This window comes from Rhinopithecus roxellana, chromosome 16, assembly GCF_007565055.1.
Source record: "Rhinopithecus roxellana isolate Shanxi Qingling chromosome 16, ASM756505v1, whole genome shotgun sequence".
NCBI classification, from domain to species: domain Eukaryota; kingdom Metazoa; phylum Chordata; class Mammalia; order Primates; family Cercopithecidae; genus Rhinopithecus; species Rhinopithecus roxellana.
The window spans coordinates 117,713,732-117,724,767 of NC_044564.1; the positions used below are offsets into that span (position 1 = coordinate 117,713,732).

Consider the following 11,036-nt stretch of genomic DNA (forward strand, 5'->3'; position numbering starts at 1 on the left):
TGGTAGAATTCGGCTGTGAATCCATCTGGTTCTGGACTTTTTTTGGTTGGTAGGCTATTAATCATTGCCTCAATTTCAGAGCCTGTTACTGGTCTATTCAGGGATTCAACTTCTTCCTGGTTTAGTCTTGGGAGGGTGTATGTGTCTGGGAATTTATCCATTTCTCTTCTAGATTTTCTAGTTTATTTGTGTGGAGGTGTTTATAGTATTCTCTGATGGTAGTTTGTATTTCTGTGGGATCGGTGGTGATATCCCCTTTATCATTTGTTATTGTGTCTATTTGATTCTTCTCTCTTTTCTTCTTTATTAGTCTTGCTAGTGGTCTATCAATTTTGTTGATCTTTTCAAAAAACGAGCTCCTGGATTCATTGAGTTTTTGAAGGGTTTTTTGTGTCTCTCCTTCAGTTCTGCTCTGATCTTAGTTATTTCTTGCCCTCTGCCAGGTTTTGAATGTGTTTGCTCTTTCTTCTCTAGTTCTTTTAATTGTGATGTTAGGGTGTCAATTTTAGATCATTCCTGCTTTCCCTTGTTGGCATTTGTGCTTTAAATTTCCCTCTACACACTGCTTTAAATGTGTCCCAGAGATTCTGGTATGTTGTGTCTTTGTTCTCCTTGGTTTCAAAGAATATCTTTATTTCTGCCTTCATTTCATTATGTACCCCTTAGCCATTCAGGAGCAGGTTGTTCAGTTTCCATGTAGCTGAGTGGTTCTGAGTGAGTTTCTTAATCTTGAGTTCTAGTTTGATTGCACTGTGGTCTGACAGACAGTTTGTTATAATTTCTGTTCTTTTACATTTGCTGAGGAGTGCTTTACTTCCAACTATGTGGTCAGTTTTGGAATAAGTGCGATGTGGTGCTGAGAAGAATGTATATTCTGTTGATTTGGGGTGGAGAGTTCTGTAGATGTCTATTAGGTCTGCTTAGTGCAGAGATGAGTTCAATTCCTGGATAGACTTTTTATCTTTCTGTCTCATTGTTCTGTCACAGTGGGGTGTTAACGTCTCCCACTATTATTGTGTGGGAGTCTAAGTCTCTTTGTAGGTCTCTAAGGACTTGCTTTGTGAATCTGGGTGCTCCTTTATTGGGTGCATATATATTTAGGATAGTTAGCTCTTCTCGTTGAATTGATCCCTTTATCATTATATAATGGCCTTCTTTGTCTCTTTTGATCTTTGATGGTTTAAAGTCTGTTTTATCAGAGACTAGGATTGCAACCTCTGCCTTTTTTTTTTCCATTTACTTGGTAGATGTTCCTCCATCCCTTTATTTTGAGCCTATGTGTGTCTCTGCACGTGAGATGGGTCCCCTGAATACAGTGCACTGATGGGTCTTGACTCTATCCAACTTGCCAGTCAGTGTCTTTTATTTGGAGCATGTAGCCCATTTACATTTAAGGTTCATATTGTTATGTGTGAATTTGATCCTGTCATTATGATGTTAGCTGGTTATTTTGCTCATTCGTTGATGTAATTTCTTCCTAGCATCGATGGTCTTTGCAATTTGGCATGTTTTTGCAGTGGCTGGTACTGGTTGTTCCTTTCCACGTTTAGTGCTTCCTCCAGGAGCTCTTATAGGGCAGGCCTGGTGGTGACAAAATCTCTCAGCATTTGCTTGTCTGTAAAGGATTTTATTTCTCCTTCACTTACGAAGCTTAGTTTGGCGGGATATGAAATTCTGGGTTGAAAATTCTTTTAAGAATGTTGAATATTGGTCCCCACTCTCTTCTGGCTTGTAGGGTTTCTGCCAAGAGATCTGCTGTTAGTTTGATGGGCTTCCCTTTGTGGGTAACCCGACATTTCTCTCTGGCTGCCCTTAAGATTTTTTCCTTCATTTCAACTTCGGTGAATTTGACAATTATGTGTCCTGGAGTTGCTCTTCTCGAGGAGTATCTTTGTGGTGTTCTCTGTGTTTCCTGAATTTGAATGTTGTCCTGCCTTGCTAAGTTGGGGAAGTTCTCCTGGATAACATCCTGCAGAGTGTTTTCCAACTTGGTTCCATTCTCCCCGTCATTTTCAGGTACACCAATCAGATGTAGATTTGGTCTTTTCACATAGTCATATATTTCTTGGAGGCTTTGTTTGTTTGTTTTCACTCTTTTTTCTCTAAACTTCTCTTCTCGCTTCATTTCATTCCTTTGATCTTCAATCACTGATACTCTTTCTTCCAGTTGATCGAATCGGCTACTGAAGCTTGTGCATTCATCACGTAGTTCTCATGCCATGGTTTTCAGCTCCATCAGGTCATTTAAGGACTTCTCTACACTGGTTATTTTAGTTAGCCATTCATCTAATCTTTTTTCAAGGGTTTTAGCTTCTTTGCAATGAATTCAAACTTCTTCCTTTAGCTCGGAGAAGTTTGATCCTCTGAAGCCTTCTCTCAACTCATCAAAGTCATTCTCCATCCAGCTTTGTTCCATTGCTGGCAAGGAGCTGCTTTCCTTTGGAGGGGGAGAGGTGCTCTGATTTTTAGAATTTTCAGCTTCTCTGCTCTGTTTTTCCCCCATCTTTGCGGTTTTATCTACTTTTGGTCCTTGATGATGGTGATGTACAGATGGGGTTTTGGTGAGGATGTCCTTTCTGTTTGTTAGTTTTCCTTCTAACAGTCAGGACCCTCAGTTGCAGGTCTGTTGGAGTTTGCTAGAGGTCTACTCCAGACCCTGTTTGCCTGGGTATCAGCAGTGGAGGCTGCAGAACAGGGAATATTGCTGAACAGCAAATGTTGCTGCTTGATCATTCCTCCGGAAGCTTTGTCTCAGAGGGATACCCGGCCGTGTGAGGTGTCAGTCTGCCCCTACTTGGGGGTGCTTCCCAGTTAGGCTACTCAGGGGTCAGGGACCCACTTGAGGAGGCAGTCTGTCCATTCTCAGATCTCATACTCCATGCTGGCAGAACCACTAGTCTCTTCAAAGCTGTCAGACAGGGACATTTAAGTCTGCAGAGGTTTCTGCTGCCTTTTGTTGGGCTATGCCTTGCCCCCAGAGGTGGAGTCTACAGAGGCAAACAGGCCTCCTTGAGCTATGGTGGGCTCCATCCAGTTTGAGCTTCCCAGCTGCTTTGTTTACCTACTCAGGCCTCAGCAATGGTGGGTGCCCCTCCCCCAGCCTCACTGCCACCTTGCAGTTGGATCTCAGACTGCTGTGCTAGCAATGAGCGAGGCTCCGTGGGCGTGGGACACTCCGAGCCAGGCGTGGGATGTAATCTTCTGGTGTGCCATTTGCTAAGACCATTGGAAAAGTGCAGTATTAGGGTGGGAGTGACCCGATTTTCCAGGTGCCGTCTGTCACAGCTTCCCTTGACTAGGAAAGGAAGTTCCCTGACCCCTTGCACTTCCCAGGTGAGGCGATGCCTCGCCCTGCTTTGGCTCACGCTCGGTGGGCTGCACCCACTGTCTTGCACCCACTGTCCGACAAGCCCCAGTGGGATGAACCCAGTACCTCAGTTGGAAATGCAGAAATCACCCGTCTTCTGCGTCACTCACAGAGTGGCCATCTTGGAACCACCTTTGTATATCTTCTTTTGGGAATTGTCTACCCATGTCCTTAACCTACTTTTTAATGGGATTTTTTTTTTTTTTTTCTTGCTGACTTTTTTGAGCTCCTTGTAGTTTCTGAATATTAGTCCTTTGTCGGCCGCATGGATTGTGACGATTTTCTCCTACTCTGTGGGTTTTCAGTTAACTCTGCTGATTGTTTTTTTGTTTTGTTTTGTTTTGTTTTGTTTTTGCTGTGCAGAAGCTTTTTAGTTTAATTAAGTCCTATTTATTTATCTTTGCTTTTTGTTGCGTTTGCTTTTGGGTTATTTGTCACAAAGTCTTTGCCTAAGCCAATTTCCAGAAGGTTTTTCTGATGTCTGATGTTATCTTCTAGAATGTTTATGGTTTCGTGTCTTAGGTTTAAGTCCCTGATCCATCTTGAGTTGATTTTTGTATAAGGTGAGAGATGAAGATCTAGTTTCGTTCTCCTACGTATGGCTTGCCAGTTATCCCAGCACCATTTGTTGAATAGGGTGTCCTTTCCCCACTTTATGTTTTTGTTTGCTTTGTTGAGGGTCAGTGGCTATAAGTCTTTGCCTTTATTTCTGGGTTCTCCTTTCCATTCCATTTGTCTATATGCCTATTTTTACACCAATACCATGCTGTTTTTATGACCATGGCCTTATAGTATAGTTTGAAGTCTGGTAATGTGATGTCTCCAGATTTGTTGTTTAGTCTTGCTTTGTTACGTGGGCTCTTTTTTGGTTCCACATAAATTTTGGGATTGTCTTTTCTAGTTCTGTGAAGAATGGTGGTGGTATTTTGATAGGAATTGCATTGAATTTGTAGATTGCTTTTGGCAGTATGGTCATTTTCATAATATTGATTCTACTCATTCATGAGCATGGAATATGTTCCATTTGTGTATGTCATCTATGATTTCTTTCAGCAGTTTTTTGTAGTTTTCCATGTGGAGGTCTTTCACATCCTCGGTTAGGTGTTCCTAAATATTTTATTTATGTATTTATTTACAGCTGTTGCGAAAGGGATTGAGTTCTTGATTTGACTCCCAGCTTGGTCACTGTTGTTGTATATCAGTGCTACTGATTTGTGTGCATTAATTTTGTATCCTGAAACTTTGCTGAATTCATTTACCAGTTCTAGGAGCTTTTTGGATGAGCCTTTAGAGTTTTTTAGGTATACTTAGTCAGATTTGTTGTTGCAGGAATTCTAATACTAATATAGTGGCATCTCATTGAGATTTTTAATTTGAATTTCTCTAGTGCCTAATTATGTTTATTATATTTTTGTGTATAATTTACTATCTATCTGTGCCTTTTGGTGAAATGTCTGTTCAAGTATTTTGCCCACTTTCTAATTAAAGTGTGTATTTTCTTACTATTGAGTTTATAGATTTTAAAATATATTCTTGATATGTATCCAGAGTATATATTTTTTAAAGTTTGTTGGGCTTTTTATTTGCAAATATTTTCTACTGGTTCATGATTTGTTCTTCCCTTCTCTTAAATTATATTTTGTCCAATAAATATTTCAATTTTAATTAAAAAAATTCAGAAATCAAAGAGAGGTATGGGATGGAAATGAAGCTGCAGATGCTGAGTCCACACTCAGAAGTGCCACCTGGATGGTGACACCTGTGAGCGTCTCCCAAGCTACCTCTTCCTTGCCCAATAGCCCTGACTTTTGCTTTCTTCCTGGCACTTCCTTCAATAGAAACACTTTCTTCTTTGCCCTCTAATTATCCTTTTGTCTTGTGTATAGAGATGCTGAGGAAAGAATATTTGACAGTCAGTGGAGCTGGTTCCAGATCTTAGATCCTTTATAGTAATTCCGCATATTCTACTTATTGTGACAAATCAACTCCCCTCTCTGATACTCAACTGCCTCATCTATAAGGCAAAAATAAAATCATCTGCTCTGAAGTGCTGTTGTAAGGTTCAAAATAAAGAAAAAAGTCCTTTGTAAACTGTGAGGTGCCATGTGGGCAAGGGTTTTGATGATACCTTCATGGGTTAGTGCTTCCCAAATGGCGAGCTGCTAGTGCACACACACACACACTCATACACACACCTGTACCCCTCACAAAAAATTGACTGGTCTTGTTGAAAGGAACACATTCAGTGGGAATTGAAGTTCTAGAAGAGTGAGCAGAACATATGGAAATTCCTTTAAGCTGTAGAACTGGGCGAGGTGATGACAATGTTGACTTTGATGCCACTACCATGCAATGAATGTGTAATACGTGCTCACCAAGCTCATCTAGCATCACTGATCCTCACGACAGCTTTCTGAAGACTCTATTACTATCTCTATCCCTGTTGTGTAGGTGAGAAAACGGAGGTTTAGAAAGTTGTGGCTGGATGCAGTGGCTCATGCTTGTAATCCCAGCACTTTGGGAGGCCAAGGCGGGTGGATCACCTGAGGTTGGGAGTTCGAGACCAGCCTGACCAACATGGAGAAGCCCTGTCTCTACTAAAAAAGTTATAAAATTTGCCAGGCATGGTGGCATATGCCTATAACCCCAGCTACTCAAGGAGGCTGAGGCAGGAGAATCGCCTGAGCCCAGGAGGCAGAAGTTGTGGTGAGCCAAGATTGCGCCATTGTATTCCAGCCTGGGTGACAAGAGCGAAATTCCACCTCAAAAAAAAAAAAAAAAAAAAAAAAAAACAGTTGTGAAACTTGCCTAGGTACATAAGCTAATGAGGTCCCTGTAAACTAAAGCAGAAAGAGAAGTGGTGGGATTGGATGTGAACATTAAATGGGGACCTGAGGATTGAGTTTGCAGGACAGAAAGAACATATCAGACAGAGAGACAAGTGTAAACAACAGTACCAATGTGGGAAGGTGCCAAGAACAATAAGAGAGGAGTGAATCTTGGACTGGGAATCCATTCATTCACTAATTCAAAAATATTCTGAATACCCACCAGGCGCCAGCATTGGTGCCAGGGTCCAGGAATATTGTGTTCCAGAGGGAGGATGGAAGGGATACTTCTAGGAACTCATGCCCTTCAAACCAACAGGCTACCCACCAACTGGACAATAATGATGGAGTGTGGACTGCCATTAGCACAGACATTCACTTTCTAGTTCAGTAGAAAATCTGGTTTGGTTCTAGTTGGACTCTGTTTTTCTCCTGCTGTGTGTCTTCAGGCAAGTCACTTTCCTTCTGTGCCTGTTTCTCCATCTGGAAAATAGGAGATTCACTTAATTAGTCTTTAAAGTCCCCAGCTCTGACTCTGAGGATGTTAGGTGACAATATTTCAACTCTGCATTTCAGGGGGACAAATTATGGAGAGCCTGGATAGCTCTGTGTCCTAATCTCAAAACAGTTACTCACTATCGGTGTAAGTTTGGAGATGCTCCCTGATGTTGCATCTCCCTTTCTTCATCTTCAAAATGAGCATCACAGTGCCAACTTCACAGAATCTCTGTGAATGTTAAAGGGATTGCGTATGTAGAACACCAAGCACAGTGCCTGGCCTATAGCAAGAAAACCAACAGTTGGCCCATGCCATGACACATGCTTTTTTCTATGCCATCTTCCTTAAACCAATCCCCAGAGTTTTTCTAGGCCTCAGAATTCTTTAAATGATGAGTGAACTGAGGTCCAGAGAGGGCAGGTGAGTCACAAAGTCAAAAAGCAAGTCAGAGCAGAGCCTATGTCCAAGCCCAGGTTCCTTTCCTCTCCAGGGAGCTGAAGAGTCAGTAAGTCACTCCCTCCCCTGCAGGACTTGGCTATTCCCAGTTGGCAAATGGAAACCTCTGGACAGTGAAGTAAGTCATCACCTCTTTATAGAGCGGAAATTACTCTGAAAGCGTAATTGGACTTCTCCTGCCTGGCTTTTTGGAACCTTGGAGATGGCTACAGCAATCCCCTTCCTGCCCTCCTCCCACATTCTCTCTATTTATCAATCCCTTCCTCCTTTTGGCTACTAGTGGCTGGTCTGCCTGCTCCCAGATGAGGGCCAGAGCTCTAGTTTGTTTGTGGGACTCTAGCAAGGGCTCTGTCTGGGTGGAGAACATGTGAAGTCACTCCTCACTCCTCCATCTCTGGGGCTTCCCGCCTAAGAGGTAAAATCCCAAACAACACCCATTCCCCAGTGTATTGGAGGTGAAGGGGAGCGAGCAATAGTAGGAAATCAAGTTGGTGAAATACAAAGAGCTTTGGATTTGATTCTGGCAGCTCAGTTTGCTAGTCCCACTTCTGTTATCCACCAGCTGAAGGACCTTAGAACATTTTCTTCACCTCCTTGGGCCTCAGTTTATTCACATGTGAAGTGCAAATCAGAATTCCAGCCTTGCCAGCCTCTCAGAGTTTCATGAACACCTATGAGTTAAGTCATTCGGTAACCACTTATTGAGCACCTACTACATACCAAACACTGTTCTAGAAGCTGAGGAGAAGGCACTGAACAAACTCCTATCATGGAGCTTATGTTCCAAGTGCAGGGTTTTGGGAGGCAATGATGGTAAAGTGGTAGATGTGCAATATAGTCAAAGAGTACTATGTGTTTGAAAGAAAAATAAAATAGGGTATGAGGATAGAAGTTGGGGGGATACCATTTTATTTAGGGTGATCAGGACAAACCTCTTTGAGGGTGTGATGTTTGAGCAGAGACCTGAAAGTGGGAGGAAGTGAAACATGTGGCTAGCTGAATGTAGACTGCTCCAGACTGAGGATGTAGCAATAGCAAAGCCCCTGGGGCGTGCTCAGGAGCACCAAGGAGGGCACAGTCATTGAAGTGTAGTCAGCAAAGGGAGAGAGAAGGTGCTGTAGCTGGATCGCCTAGGAGTTGATGGATATGAAAATACCAGGTACATTGTAAAGTTCTAGTGCAACATGAGTGCCCCCAAACCATCGCCACTTCTTCTTGTTTTGGGAATATATTTTATACATTGAAGAGAAGCACTGGGTCAGATATTTTACACATTGAATCCTTGAAATATTCTATTAAAGTGGTAATTCTTATTATTCCTGTTTTACACAAGAGGATGCTAAAAGTAGGAAGCCCAGTTTTGTCGGAATCCAAAGGTGGTTCTTTGCATGTTGTAGCAGACTTCTGGTTTTGGTTTGGTTTTGCCTTGATTTTCTTAAAAAATAAATTCTGACAACTCAGATCCATTTACATTGATTGGGTATCCAGTAAGGGAAAGGTGGAAACAGGGAGGCGAGCTGGGCACCAGGGAAAAGCTGAGTGGGAACCAACATTGTTTCCCCAGAGCAGAGACTCCCTGGATTCATCAATAGCCTCAATGCGATTAAAAGAAAGAGTAGACTATCAGATACTAAAAGCACATGGGATGAGAAGTCAGAGATATTGATGCCCCATATGCAAAGTAGGGTGCTCTGATGTGCTAGCATAGTTAGTAATTATTGAGAATGTAAAGCATTTCAATCACTTTTAGAGGATGTGAAAGTGTCTCTGACCTTTACTCTTCCCTCATAATAGTCAAATCTCAGTTGTGCAATTTAACTAGGTGACCTTAGGCAAGTTAGTGTATCTCTCTGAATCTTGATATACTCATTTGTAAATTTAGGGAAATAAGCTAACTTGTGTTTTTGGTTTTTTTTCGGGGGGCAGGGACAGGATTTCACTTGCTCATCCAGGCTGGAGTGCAGTGATACTATCTTGCCTCACTGCAGCCTTGACTTCCCAGGCTCAAGTGATCCTCCCACCTCAACTTTCTGAGTAGCTGGGGCTACAGATGCATGCGACCACACTCAGTTAATTTTTGTACTTTTGTAGAGATGAGGTCTTTCTATGTCGCCCAGGCTGGCGTATTGTTGTTATTAAGCTGAAATGAGATGCAGTGCATGAAATACTAGGCATAGTATCTAACGTTGTGAATGCTTAAGTATATCAGTTGTCACTGTTATTCTGAATATTATTATTATTATTAGAGAGTGCAAGGTGGAAGTACAAGCAGTAGTTAGCAATATGAAACACTCTCACAGGGTTACTGTAAGATCAGAAAAGATTAACTGCTTAATAAACACTAGTTATTATTATTAACTCAATGTCCTTTAAGTAAAATGGGTTGTCTTCTTAGGCCTCAGAGAGTCAGATGGTGTCTCCCCATCTCACCTTCCCTTCTTTCTCCCTTACCGTCCTCTTTGCGCTCACCCTGGTTGGGCCCCCATCCTGGGGATGTCAGGTACAGTTGCACAGGTTTTGCAGTGTGCAATGCTACCACATTGCAAAGCTCACCATTCCAATTGTAGACATCATAAACATGTATTAATCATTGATCAAGTGTCTTGTTCTGACAAATCAGAATATTGGAACAAGGGAAGGAAGTATCTTAAGAAAGAGATGATTGTTATTTTTCTATTGTTTTTCTGATTTGCACAGAGGCACCCTATAGGCTAGCAGTAATACTCTGAGCTTTAGTTTTCCTGTCTGTACAATGAAGCCCTGAAACAGATGATGCCTTAGGATCCCCATGACTTTGGGTCCTTGCAGGTCCAGAAGTGGACACTGCCCTACCCAAGCTCATGAAGTCAGCTGTGAGACTATGGAGGGCAGAACTGTGATGTGGACTGTGACGCCTTAGAGACCTGTGGGTTATTGGTCTCTCTACCTTAACCACAGGTACTTGTAAACTGTGGGTGATAGTCCTAAACTTCCTACCTCACAGGATTTTCGTGAGGATTAAATGAGGAAAGAGAGTGCTTTGTAAACCCTAATGAGCTGCACAAATTGGAAAGATTACTTACACATACGAACATACTCATATATTCATATATGTAAGTATTTATGTGTTTATATATGTTACATTGTAGTATGTATGTATGCATGTGTGTATATATAGTATATGTACGTGTGTGTATGTGTGTGTGTATATATTATGTAAAGCTGTTAACTCACAGGGTTAGGTATGAATTAGAAGCTTGTAAAACATGTTTACTCGTTCAGTATAACCCAAGGCAGTTATTAAACAGTAGGAAAAACTGACCAGCTAAATTTTCCAAGCCTAAAAACCCTTTTATAGTTTTCATTGTGGATTGAAGGGTGACCTTGTTTCCTTTTCTTTATTTAAAGGAAAATTTTAACATAAGTGAGGAAGCAAGGGAGTCATTTTAATAGAGTGAAAACCTCTACCTGTGGGTAGGAGGGATAGATGAGGGGATCTGGATGGAAATGCCAGTCACCTCCTCACTCTCCCCGCTTCTCCTCCCAGATCATCTGCCCCCAGGAGAGGTGAGACCAGAAGTAAAGCTGCCCTGGTCACTCAAGAGCATCCATCTCCAGAAGATGCCCTTCTAGCTGGTCCTGCCCTGCCCTTTCCTTCCTTCCTTCCCTTAGCGTCTTCGGCCGGGCGCGGCGCGTTCCTTCCTTCCTTTGGCCTTCTTTCTTTCGTCTTTTTCGTTTTTCCACAGTCGGATACGCCCGCACTTTGCTATCTCCTTTCTGTTCCTTCCAGTTTCTTCCTTCCCTCCCGCCTCGCATTCCCTTCATTCTTCTCTTTCTTTTTGCGTCCAATCTTTCCTCCCTTCCCCCCTCCCTCCTCCCTTACTTCCTTCCTCCCTCCCTCCTCCTT

General features: G+C 42.3%; 1 long non-coding RNA gene across 1 annotated transcript in view; it reads right to left on the reverse strand.

Annotated features, from left to right (window-relative positions):
* LOC115893850 overlaps window positions 1-9,704 on the reverse strand; it is a 28,390-nt gene extending 18,686 nt beyond the window's left edge. Inside the window, exon 1 of the long non-coding RNA XR_004053869.1 lies at window positions 9,620-9,704. This is a non-coding gene — a long non-coding RNA (uncharacterized LOC115893850). The remainder of the gene's footprint in view (window positions 1-9,619) is intronic.
* Window positions 9,705-11,036: the final 1,332 nt, after the last annotated feature.